The 12526-nt window shown below is 38.8% G+C and overlaps 1 protein-coding gene across 1 annotated transcript in view; it reads right to left on the minus strand.

Annotated features, from left to right (window-relative positions):
- LOC108775210 (class A basic helix-loop-helix protein 15) overlaps window positions 1-1411 on the minus strand; it is a 7773-nt gene extending 6362 nt beyond the window's left edge. Inside the window, exon 1 of the mRNA XM_018541512.1 lies at window positions 1110-1411. The gene's annotated coding sequence lies outside the window, so the exon portion shown is untranslated. The remainder of the gene's footprint in view (window positions 1-1109) is intronic.
- Window positions 1412-12526: the final 11115 nt, after the last annotated feature.

The raw sequence follows: 12526 nt of genomic DNA on the forward strand, positions 1-12526 counted from the left end.
ATATATATATATATATTAGAATTATATAAACATTGCAATAAAAGTTTTAATACTTTGCATATATATAATATACATGGAGAAACTGTTAAAAGTTTCAGTATACTCTTATCAAAATGTTTTTGTTGGAGATCGTTCAAAAACAGCACGCCATTTTGATTGCCATTTATTCGTATTATCGGGCATTAATTTGCTTTTATTATCAGCGCAGATATACTCGGTGCTCTTGTGACGCGTGAAGAGAAAAGTATGCGCTTATCGGATAAAGTGTCAAGGGCGATGTAACAGCAGCAGGAAATGTTCGATCTCGCGTTTTAAATTTCTGGACAATTTTGGCGGACGCGCAGTGTATCATCAGGCGTGTATATTCATTAATTGTTGAAGACGCTCGTTATGTGTATTGTATACAATCGAATGATCTCTCCGACAATTAACGCCGTACGATAACCTTCGAGTGCCACGTTATGATTTACGGTGGCGCACATCGTATCCGCCACGCCGCCGCCTCGCTACGTAAGCCATCCGAGTAATCTGACGTTTCGAGTTTTCTTCAGGCCTAAAAAGATGCACCGAATGCTGTTCGGCAGCGGGATTATTTTTCAAATAATTCGAATCTATCGCTAAAATCGAATTTGTATCTTGTTCTTATTAATTAAATTTTCTTTAATTTCACATAAAATAGAGAGGACACGTGTCGCGGGAAAAGCGCTACGTAAATTGCGCTTCGAATTCTCCTGTGTATCCAAAGAATACGTCAAATCGAAAGAAAAGTGCCATTATTTTGACGTCATGAGGATCAAAATTTGACTGTTCGTTAAGAATTAAAATAAAGTCATACTGATTTTTGGTTGACTTTTGCGTGTGTTCCTCGCGAGTATCGCTTCTTTTTCCTCTCTACAATCTCTTCATCGAAATTGTATACGCGCGCGCGTTTAGAAAGCTCTTCACAGTCCGTAAACGAGGCCCCTCGATTGACGTCGACGAAAGAACGTTGCGGTTCCTGATCGCGAGCGGCCGCATTCCGGAGCGGCGCAAAAGTGCGGACGTGTTCGTTCCTCGCTCGCTCATCGTCTCTCGCCCGGGTGTTGTGAATGTAAAAATGTGTTATTTACCTCGCCGGTCGATTATTCTCCATCAGTGCCCCGGTGTACGTGCGGCGAGTGCACGCTCACTGAAACTGGCGTCTACCACCAGCGCGCTTTTCGCCGCCGAACGCGTCCCGCACACTTTTCCTTTCACACGACACTCACTTGATCTTGCCACTAAATCATCATTCGTTACTTAGCCTGCGAGCCCGCTGCCTCCGACGATTATCAATGCTGCTTTGTCTGTCGCGATCGATGCTGTCAATTTCAACTCATAAACAACAACGTCAACGACAATTATCGACGATAGTATCACGATAAGGAAATTCAGAAATAAAAAAATTCAATTACAAGAGAGAGAGAGAGAGAGAGAGAGAGGGAGAGAAAGGAAGGACCCGAATCACTGCTGTTCGGCACAATTGCGATTTCTCGTTTCGAGGAAAGGGTGGAAAGAAAGGGAGGAAGAGAGTCTCCGGTGAAGACGCGTATCCGAAAAAATCAGGAGTGATATTCGATCAACGACTACGTGTACCGATATAGTCAGGGCCGGTCGAGCGCCCAATGCGGACTGACTATAACTGTAAACGATCACTTGTCGGCGAAGTGAGCGAGGAGGCCCCACCGGCTTCCCTCGGGGACTCCCGCCACTGGCATGAATATACTCGTGCGACAACGTGCCAGCGTATACCGAGAGCGGCGTGCTGGCGTACACCGAGAGGTACCAGCGGACCACCTCGCGCGGCTCCCACCAAACCAGTTCCTACTCCAGAACTGCTTCCACCTGCTCTCTCGCGCTCTGAATATACTCCGAATATGCGCCCGGACGCGCCCGATCGATTACCCGCGGCCGAAAGAATCGAAAAGGACTCTTTCTTGGAATCGCCGGACTAACATTTAAAGAGCGCTCGCAGCTGAGCAACCCCCTTTTCATTCCGATCTCTCCCTCAACCTATGATCCCTCGAATTCTCACGGATTAAGAATTCGCTGATTCTCTGTTCCGATTTTGTAATCCTTATCATATCACGTGCGACTGGCTGCTGGTTTCATTAGAAGACTTTTCCTTTCGACGGACGGCGTTTGTTTATTCCCTCTCTTGCTCGATCTTTTCCTCTCTTGCTCTTTTTTTATATTACCAGGAAGTATGACACTTGGGTGTTATGTAACGCGCAACTTCCGCAAAAATGTGTGGAAACCTGTTGCGCACTTATCGTCGTTATAAATAAATTGTCGTCTACCGAAACGTATCGTGCGCCTCTTCCTTCGAATATTTTTATCGTTATTTTTTTAGTTTGTGACAATTTCAACCTAATTGTTATTCTGACGTGTCACAATTATCTACAAAGTATCGAGGTGATTGCTCAGCTGTTTTGGAATCGATTTTTCTTCGCGTTAATGTCGAAGCACTTATGACTTCCAATTAATTATCTTGATGACAAATAGAAGGCTTTTTTTCCGTACAAACTCACTTTTGAGGAAAATATTTTCCGTACTTTTTAAATAAACTTCAAGGCTTTACTTTAAATCTTGATTTAAAAATTAATTAAATACAAACGTGCAAAATTAGAAAATATGTAAGAAACGATTCTTTTTTTAATATCTTGGAAGATTTTGAAGTTGACTGAACAAGAAAATTGCAAAACAAATTGACAATTTTTCTCTTGTATAATTATTAAATACAAGAATTAAATATAAATAATATTGAAAGATATATCAGGTGTCTTCGCAATAAAGTAACTGAAATTTTATTTTCTATACGAAAATGAATATTATGTACGTATGAAGCAATTCAATAAGATTAACATACAATTAAAAAATTTAAATAAAAACTTTTTATTTTATTTTGTTTTAATTATTTCTTTTTAATATATCTATTCCTTATTAAGATGATTTGTTATCTATGTTCTCTGAATCATTGCCAAACTTTTGTATTATTTTTAAATACACAAAGATCCATGTTTTTATAATCTTTTCGTTTTACTTGAAAGATATTACGTGTTCTACATTCTTAATTTAATTAATTTAGTTAATTATAACTTGTATTTCATACGAATTACTGTTTTCCATTCTACATCGTAAAAATCCGTTCTTATAATATTGTTGCAATTCGTAAGTAACTTCTATCGGAGTTTCTCATGGCTCCTCCTTCGAACCGGTTCCTGACGATCCGAAAAAAAACTGTTATCTTTAAAGCCACGAATCTCCTGGCCGAGAACCGTACGTTGTGCGACGCTGCAAAACGTGTCGCCACGCTGGTTGCGCACAACAATTGCAAAAAGAATAGAAAAAAAAGACAAGAAATAGAAACGGATCGAGAAGAATATCAATACGGACTGTTTTGTTTTCGTCGAGTGCAGACGTTCTTTAAAAAAAAAAAAAAAAACCCGCGAGACCGAGAATCGTCGACGGGACTCGTCGCGGGACGCAAAGAGGATCCGATCAGAATTTCGCTTCCTAACCGGAACACTTTCGTCGCGCTTGCTTTCTAGATCGCCGCCGATAGATCGTCCGGCCGAGGCGTTCCGCGACATAACGGTACAGCGGAGGAGCATTCCTTGCCCGGCTGAATCGGTCGAACGTTGCACGAACCTCCGTTCGTTGTCCACAGCCGATGATCACGCATCGGTCAAGGCCCCTCTTCTACCTTTTCCACGCCGCTACCTTCTTCCACATTTGTACGGTCGAGCCACCTTCACCTTCTCTCCAGCGCCGCGGGCGGCGTCCTTTTCTTCTCCTCTCTCTCTCTCTTTCCCCCCCCCCCCCCACCCCCTCCCTCTCTTTCTCTCTGTCTGTCTCTCTCTCTCATCTTGTTCTCGTTTTTTCGCCTGCCTTTCGCGCGGCGCTCTGGCCGACAAATGAGGGAAAATGCGTTCTACGTTTAGCTTGAGTTACGCCGAGGTGAGAACAATGCGTTCTTACGTCAGAACGAACGAGCGAGCGAACGAATGATGAACCGGGCGATTACGTCTGTAACGATAATGTCGCTCGCACGAAACACCCGTGACACACGAGCGTGCATCGTGTAAGTCTTCGTGACGTAATCCGTTATTGAATCGTAAGATAACGTTCATCCGAAATGCCGAAATTCAAGCAAATTGACATATCGCCAGCGGATGATGCTAATATATGCCAAACAACGGAATTGATAAGTATATAATAACACGATAACGCGACTGTGTTCGCCAATGCATAAATGTACAGCTTGGCATCTGTCGAGCTATACGCTTCATGGAATTCTGGCTAATTTATTATTGCTCTTGTGCTAATGTAAAAGTTCTTCACGTAAACTGCGGTAAATCAGTTTTAATCTGAATGATCAATTAAGAAAAATAAGTATCTATTTTCGCTCAAAGCGGATCTTAGTGCTTGAATATTTCAGCGTAAATTTACATATATACATATTCAATTCAAATCGCAAGCCGAAATCCTTTTTGGTCTTGAAACGCAATCATGAACAGAACTAGATCTAAATTAGTGGATCCGAATCCACGGGGCAAACTTGTTGAGATTATATTTCTGAGAAGGCTTGCTTATTTTTCTATATTGTGAATGTAGAAGTGACACGGTTCTTTGACTCCTTGCTCGACTTAATGCTAATTTCTCTCATACTGCTTGGACTTACTGTGAAACAATAGCGCCCCGAATCTCAATTGCGTTATTGGACCGCTTGGTTGGTGTCGAACGCACCACGACGTCAGGAGAGCACTCGGTGCTGTCTTGACTCGGCAAGAATTCAACTGAAAACATATTGATACACACCTTCTTTTCTGCATGCTCTTGTCGCGGCATAAGAGCGTGCCTTGCATTCTTCTCGCATTGTCCCAGGACAATGTTCGGCCCGGATAAAGCTACCGACTTTAGCTTACACCTGGTGTTTTAGAACTAGAGCGAAGTGTACGCACCGTTTCTCACAACGCACATTTGCATATAATACTTAAGAAAACAAGAACACCGAGGCCGATCGACGTCTCTCGCAAATTTCAATGTTCAATATAGTAATTAATCTGAGTTATAAACGAAAGTTCTATTACTAAGAGGAAAAGTCCCTTCCAAATACGACGTATACTTTAACTTACTGTGAGAATCTCAGCTCGAAAAGAATCCTTTATCTTTCAACTAGACAGTTTATTAATGTCATCAATTTCAGTAGTATAGATCGCGTTTTGAAATTTAAGAAAAAAATAATGGTACGCGTTATCTATAATTTACCATACATTCCAAAATACTGTGAGCTCCTGATTACCACAGCCCATATTAAATTGTGACGTCAGAAACGAGAAATGACACGTTAATTTTTGTTACGTACCACTTGTAAATAAAGACAATTTAGATAAAATAAAATGAGACCACTTTAAAAATATTTGTTAAAAATGGATGAAAACTGCTTATTCCTTTTGACAGTTAGTAGATAATCGTAAAAAGTGATTAAAGACACGTGTCAGTGAAAATTAGGCTACTACACATGCGCATTGAATAAAAGCACTTTATAAAAATTAACGTGTCATTTCTGGCTTTTGACGTCAATATGACTGGATTATTCAGGAGTTTTAACTAATGCTGCATGTGTGTGTGTGTTTGTTTATCAAAATTGCACATATATTTTTGACATAAATAAGTAATGCAACAATATAATCTTTTTAAATCTTTTTTTCTTCACCACGTATATTTTTACCGAAAAAAAAAATTTTTTTTTTAATTTAACTAGATACTCTAAAAATAATTTTGTTGAACTATCAAAATAATTAAGGATACTCGAACTAGTTAGAACGTAAACGCTTGTTATGTTTCTTATATAATATAATTACTTTAATAGTCCAACGAAATTATTTTTAGATATGTATATCTATATAGCTAAAATTTTCCCGTTCTTTTCGCGATGAAACATGCAAATACAAAAATGAATAATCACGATTCATATCTTGGCGATAAACAAGTACTTGATGATATTCTTCTTATAATGAAGATAACTCATTTTTTTTTCCTAATTGCATGCACGCAAATAAAGAGCTACACATAAAGCCTCTGAAATCGTAATCTCTTAACAAGAACGTTTATATCGTCAGTCACATTGGCAATATTTCATGATCGATGTTTCTTTGGTAATTGAAGAATCCTTAAAAGGACAGAGAAAGATCGTATTCGATCTTATTTAACTTGATCCCGGTCATGAAAAACCGGTTTTAGCGTTTCTTCGTTACACTTCGCACGCATTGTGTACGCCTCATCTGCAGTAAAATTTTTAAGGAACTATCGAGACTTTCCATTTCGAAATGATCGATTCCATTAATTAATTCCCAAGGCATAATATCGTCTTGGTTATTGATATTTATGGCACCATTAACGAAGTAATGTCTAAAAACATACGTCCTCCAGCTTTTTTACTTCACTCAATCACTTAATCTTATCAAGATACTTTTTTCTTTTTATAGGTGTTTCTTTTTACTCGTATTTATTTCATTTCAGAGAGTACAAGATTAAAATTAGCAAGTAATAATTCTTTTCAATTATATTCCTAGCAACAATTGTAAAGATTCATAAGACGTGTCCTTCAACTTTTTTACTTCATTCAGTCACTTAATCTTATCAACTTTTTTATCGGTACCTCTTCGTCCGTACTTATTTCAAACAGTTTAGGATTAAAATCAAAATTTTCAAATACAATTCTTTCCAATTATTCTTATACTGAAGAAATTTTTGGTTGAAACTTGATGAATCAGAATTTAAAATTCTAGTTGAGATAACCAAAATTCTGATACAACATTGATACAACATTTCTGGTAAAATCTACTGGAATTTTTATTTTTATCAGAATAATTATATCAATTAGAAAAAATTTTAGTTATATCTCAACTAAAAAGTTCTAATATAATAGATTAATTACCAGAAAATTCTGATTCGTCTATTTTCCACCAGAATTACTATTCAATTCAACCAAACCATTTTTTTCAGAGTGGTAGCAATAATTTTAAAAATTAAAAAACGATGATTCATTAAATCAATATTATCACAGTCAATAAAAAATTACTTTTCTTCCCAAGGATTACTATACATTTCTTAATAATATTTCGTAACTTAATAAATGCGCGTGAATTAAAAAAGATAAACAGCAGCATATATATTTGTTGTCGTTGTTGCGCCTTAAAATTAAAAAGATCAACTCGCCCGAATCAGTACGTCGCGTATGCTCGTCACGAACGCTCGGTATGCTGCCTTAAATTATCGCCCGATCGATCGGCGACATGCGACGAGACGGGTCTAAAAAACAAAAAATAAAAGTTCCATTAAGTCGACGGGAATCCGCCCTCGCCTCGGGCACAATTTCTCTCGAACGATCCAGGTCGAAGTCTGCAGTCGGAGGTAAACGAGGGGAAAGAAAGGAAGGAAAAAAAAATTGCAGGTTCTCCGTTCATTTAATAAATTTTATCTCTCGTGTATATCTATGGGATTACGTCCTTTAACGCGGGCTACTTTGGCCCGACGTGGGAAAGAGGTGTAGTCCAAGTTAATTCTTCTAATTAATTTATATCCTAAAATCAACCTATACGGTGCGCGCGATCATCGGTATATAAAAATCAGACGGTTGTCGTCGTCGTCTTTGAAACGTTACGAGTGGCTGAGATTTTGCCGATCGTTCGTGAGAATAATCGGCATCGCGGCGGGGATTTTCAACGTGCTGCGCGTCAGTATGAAAATGCTCCTTTCACCCGGATTCTGGCGAGGGAATGTCGTTGAAAGACGAACGACGAACCCGAAGAACGATAGGCTGGATTCGCTCCGTTCGAATCGTTTCGACGATCGAGCGGCCGATGTGAGCGCGTTAAAATCCTCACGATGAACACGTAGCGTACAAGCGAAAATTGTCGATATCTCTCACCCACGTCGCCCGAATCGATTCTTATTTCGCTTCTACGGAGTCGAACAATTATGGCGCATTAACATGACGGCAGGTACTCAGTTATTAACAAAATTGCATGCCCGTGTTACTTTGGTGTATATGCCCTGTCTGTCCCCCTGCCGGAGAAATCCAGCCCGTTGCGAGTTAATTGGACTACTTACATATTCCGGTCCGCAGGAATTTTTCCCCGCTCGCACGCTCACGCGAAAGGTCACGCAAACGCGGATGTAAAGGCGAGCGAACGGAGAACGGTGCTGGCGTACACGCGCACGCGTTTGCTGCCGTGATGCCAATTTTTCTCGCTTTGATCCAGAAAAATCGTCCGCGAGAGTGCACGAACAATCACGCGGATCCTTACATTATTATCTCATTTTACGGAATTAACATCACTATTCATTACGCTCGAATGAGAACCCGATGATGTCGGTCGTGTTAAGAATGAAGAAACAAGAAGTTCTAGTTTCTGAACGACTGTAGTTGCGAGAAAAAAAATAGGGAATCGATAAAAAAAAAAGCAATCTCATTCCTTGGTTAATTTTAGAAAGACACAAGTCGACAAAAATAAATCTCGGTCTTTAATTGATTTTAAGTGGATTTTATATTCGTTTCATAAATTCTTCTACTCACATCAGTCATATATTTAATGCATTAGACATTCAGAGCACGTATTAATTATATTAATCATATATTTTTCGCTTGACTACATTTTTTTATAAAACTATTAAGTGTCCAATTTTTGTAAAACTTTCAATCTTCGTATAACGTATAACATGTCACGTTTTTCCAAATTGAAAGAGTAACTATTGTGAAAAAAAATCTTACGCAGAATAAATTAACTCTGTCGTGTTAATTGCTACTAATCGCAACGGTAATAACACGAAATTCTTCTTATTTCCTTTTTTTTTTTCACACTTGCTCAGCGAGTCAGTTTTATTTCGCTCAGTTTTGTAAAAGCGACATCGAGACGCAGGAAAAGTGCAACGTTTGCAGCTGTCTGGAATGTAGCGCCGTAAAAAGACTTCGCCTTGGCGGGGAATATAATTAATAGTGAAGAAATGGCTAGCGACTTTCCGTCTCTCCCCGTGCCGTGTGCGCGATTGTACATATGTGCGTGAGCGTTCATTTTTCGTTTCTCTTTATTGCAATACTAAGCGCGCGTTGCAGGATTCGTTCAATTTAAAAGAATAAAATTAGAAGAACGAAAAAGAAGAATTAAAAAATTACAATATAAAAAACGTTTTACTATTTGGTGTAAAAATATAACGCGGTAAAACTTAACGAGCAAATCGAATTCATGAATCGTGCGACAAAAATTACGTGTAAATCTTATCTGTCGCCATGAAACAAGCCGCACTTCTATGCGTTATTTATGCACGACATTGCTGTAAACGTAGAAAAAACACTTCTATAAAATTTTACCGTTTCAAAGATAAGAAAGCAAATGGTTTCTATAATAGAGATAACGTACTCACGAGTTACGTTTCGATGAGTCGTCAACAAAGGTGTAACTATATTGAACATTTTTGCAGGAGTATTTTATAACAAACGAAAAAAACTTTCAGTAATTCGCCGGAGAAATTTTTTCGGCAAAGAATATCTTATATAATTATAAACTTTATCTTAAATAATTGGCGTATTACGCAATAATTTTAATTCACTGATTTGCATCAACTGTATATAGTCTTTGCAAAAAGTGACTAGAATTGGAAACTTATACTCTCCATATAAAAATAAATATTACATACATGTAATGTAAATATGTAAATATGAAATTGTTTTTAAATCAGTATTTTTATTTTTTAAAAACAATACAATTTTACAATTTAAATAAACATATATTTTCATTATCTCAATTATTTTTTTAACTATCTCTACTTTTCATTAAAGTAATTTTCTATTAAGATTCTAAATCGCTGCCTTGTTGTATTCCAAACATACACGATATTAAAAAATCTGCAACTTTTTAATAACTTTTTAATTTTGTTTGAAAATATGTGCAATACATTTTTAAACATTCTCTTTTTTATTTTGTTTTATATCCAAGCTGAATTTATTATTAAATTTCCTGTTTGTGTAATTATTTGCAAAATGTTACCCACAATATTTGTTTACAAATAGAATTCAACGAATCGTTGATGCATTACCAACATTCTCGTTATACATCCGCAAATATAATCTAGACGATATTCATCGTAAATGATTTTTCGTCCAAAATACGGATGCACGACGTCCTTCGGCATGCTCGAGCATCATCCTGTGCGGGCCGAGTCGAATTGAACGAGATATATCACTTCCGCTCGTCCCTTGTACTGTCTTTCGTCCACTTTTTTTTTTTTCTTTTTTTGCTCTTCGTTTCAACGATTGCGCGCCATAACGCGCGATTCGCGCAGCGTTGAAATCGCTCCAAGTCCGCTCTCGCACGATTTCTAAATCGCGGAGCGATCGAGCGCAGTAGGTGCACTTTCTCCGTGCCTTTCTCGCGCGGCATTAAGACACATCCCGGGCTCCCGGGCTCAGGATACTCGATCCGATCCAGGTCGATTTGAGAATGGGCCTCGCCGATTGAATTTCGGTGCAAGGATCGGAAGACCATCCGGCGTCCCGGCCACCCCGTACATTTCGTGTTACGAAAGCGATGGACGTACGATCGGATCGTACAATGATTGCAAGTAAGAGTGAATAACGGTTCTTACCACTTTACTGTTACTAACGGGCGCAGATGTAATGGATTTCGCTGTATACGTATAATACACACGTATACATACGTCGGATATAATGTTTTAAATTTTTGCGTTCCCCCTCGCAAAAATCTGCTACGCAACAACGTGAAGTAAATTAATTTCTATGGCATAAAAATTAATTCGTTATATGTTTTCGCACGTGTATACGATCAGATAAAGCGATTTTGTCTTTCTCCTTTGTCCTAATTGGGTAAATATTTCGCGCCGTACACTGCGAGCGCAGATCGTAGATAGCGCTGGGATATGATAGAGCCGGTGTGTACGTGTTCTCTTCTGGAATCTGCTCTCGTCGGTGGCTGTCGTGGGTGGGAGTCTAAAACTAGGCCTCGCATAAGAACGCGGGTCTAACGGGTGTCTTGCTTCGCCGCGATTGAATATCGCGGACCTGTCCATCATTCTTTCGAACGCGCAGGTGGGATTCAGAGCCACGGGGGGAATCGCTTGTCTTAGGGCCCTATTCTCGAAAAATAATATTGTATATGTTACTTACACGGAAAAGAAAACGATGTTGATTAATAGCATTAGTTGACAGCAGTTTAATTGAAAATAATCTTGTTGAGGTTCTCCTGTCGCTCACTATTACGATCTCAGATTGTGATACGTCAGCGAGAAAAAATAATACAAACTCATGCAAATTATATTTGAATAGAAACATTTTGCAATATAAAATAACGTTTGCAGTCGAATAAATTTATAAAATATACCGAAAATTTTCTTCTTGTTTCAGGAAGAAATTAAATCATATTTATTTCTATTATTATTAATCGAACAAAAAATGATCATAGCTGTGATCATAATTTATTTCACTTGTCCAAATATAATGATTATTTATTAAAAACTAATATGAGAATAGGGCTACGAGCCTTAGATTCATTAAAATCTTTAATTCTATTAATTTTTAATTATATTCCACACACACACACACACACACACACACATTCTATCGATCGTATTATTTTACTGAAACTTGAAACACATTTCAATATTATTGAATATTGATGTACCTTGCAACAATTTTATTGTGTATTATCTCACTTCTGACGTTATAATGTGAGATAGTATAGTGTTGAGTGAACAGGAGCTTAATTTAATAACAGTATTAATGAAACATCATACTCTTCTTCCAATAAGGTATTTGCTCGTCAGTACTGTTATTGAGTCAACAAGATTATCTTCAGTTAGACTGCGCCGTTAACTAATGCTGTTACATTACATCATTTTTTCGTGTATTATATTTTCGCCCGTATTTTCGTACACGATATAGATTTAAAAATGCAAATCCAGACCACTCAATTCGACGGCTCGTATCTCGAAGAAATTATTCCGCTTTCGTAATAAACGAAAACCAGAATGGATACTTTTTAAATTTCGCGAGGAGAGAAAACGTATACGTCCGCTTCTCCGCACCGACATTCTCGAACACCCCGTGGTCGCCTCGAGGCGCGCGCGCGCGAGCGAGAACCTTTGAACGCGCGCGATCCTTTCTAAAGCGGCTCTCCCGGGAGTTCGGAGGATGCAAAAGGTGCGGGATAAGGGAGGCGGAATGAGAGGAATGCCGCACACGTGAGGAGGAACGATCGTCCCGCGAACGCGACGGTAGACGCGCGGGCCGCGCGTGCACGTATGATATCCTACGTACCCTACATAAACGGCGACACTAATGGACGTACACGTGACACAAGGCCGTGCGATCACCTTGGTGTTGAAGCCTGCCGAGACACCGGGACGTTCTTTTTGCGCGGAGTAGCGGAACCGCCATTTTACAGTTAGTCCAGTCGGATGTTCAACCTTCTCTCCTCGTCGCGTCGCG

This window comes from Cyphomyrmex costatus, unplaced genomic scaffold, assembly GCF_001594065.2.
Source record: "Cyphomyrmex costatus isolate MS0001 unplaced genomic scaffold, Ccosl1.0 scaffold29, whole genome shotgun sequence".
NCBI lineage: Eukaryota > Metazoa > Arthropoda > Insecta > Hymenoptera > Formicidae > Cyphomyrmex > Cyphomyrmex costatus.